The sequence below is a fragment of the Branchiostoma belcheri genome, unplaced genomic scaffold (assembly GCF_001625305.1).
Source record: "Branchiostoma belcheri isolate BF01 breed outbred unplaced genomic scaffold, Haploidv18h27 scaffold237, whole genome shotgun sequence".
Taxonomy (NCBI): Eukaryota; Metazoa; Chordata; class Leptocardii; order Amphioxiformes; family Branchiostomatidae; genus Branchiostoma; species Branchiostoma belcheri.
Genome location: NW_017803840.1, coordinates 72,066 through 72,580, shown reverse-complemented (window position 1 = coordinate 72,580; position 515 = coordinate 72,066). Strand labels below are relative to the sequence as shown.

The 515-nt window shown below is 39.2% G+C and overlaps 1 protein-coding gene across 1 annotated transcript in view; it reads left to right on the top strand.

The window, feature by feature from the left end:
- Window positions 1–515, top strand: part of LOC109470860 — a 9,159-nt gene that overhangs the window by 3,263 nt on the left and 5,381 nt on the right. The window lies entirely within an intron of this gene.

Sequence of the window (515 nt, the reverse complement as noted above, 5' to 3'; positions counted from 1 at the left end):
GTCAGACAGAACTCTAGAAGCAGAGGTTTAACAATTGGGGAAAATTGTGACCTTTCTAAACATGACCTGTTTTTCTACCCTGTCAGACAGAACTCTAGAAGCAGAGGTTTAACAAACGGGAAAATTGTGACCTTTCTAAACATGACCTGTTTTTCTACCCTGTCAGACAGAACTCTAGAAGCAGAGGTTTAACAATTGGGGAAAATTGTGACCTTTCTAAACATGACCTGTTTTTCTACCCTGTCAGACAGAACTCTAGAAGCAGAGGTTTAACAAACGGGGAAAATTGTGACCTTTCTAAACATAACCTGTTTTTCTACCCTGTCAGACAGAACTCTAGAAGCAGAGGTTTAACAAACGGGGAAAATTGTGACTTTTCTAAACATAACCTGATTTTCTACCCTGTCAGACAGAACTCTAGAAGCAGAGGTTTAACAATTGGGGAAAATTGTGACCTTTCTAAACATGACCTGTTTTTCTACTCTGTCAGACAGAACTCTAAAAGCAGAGGTTTA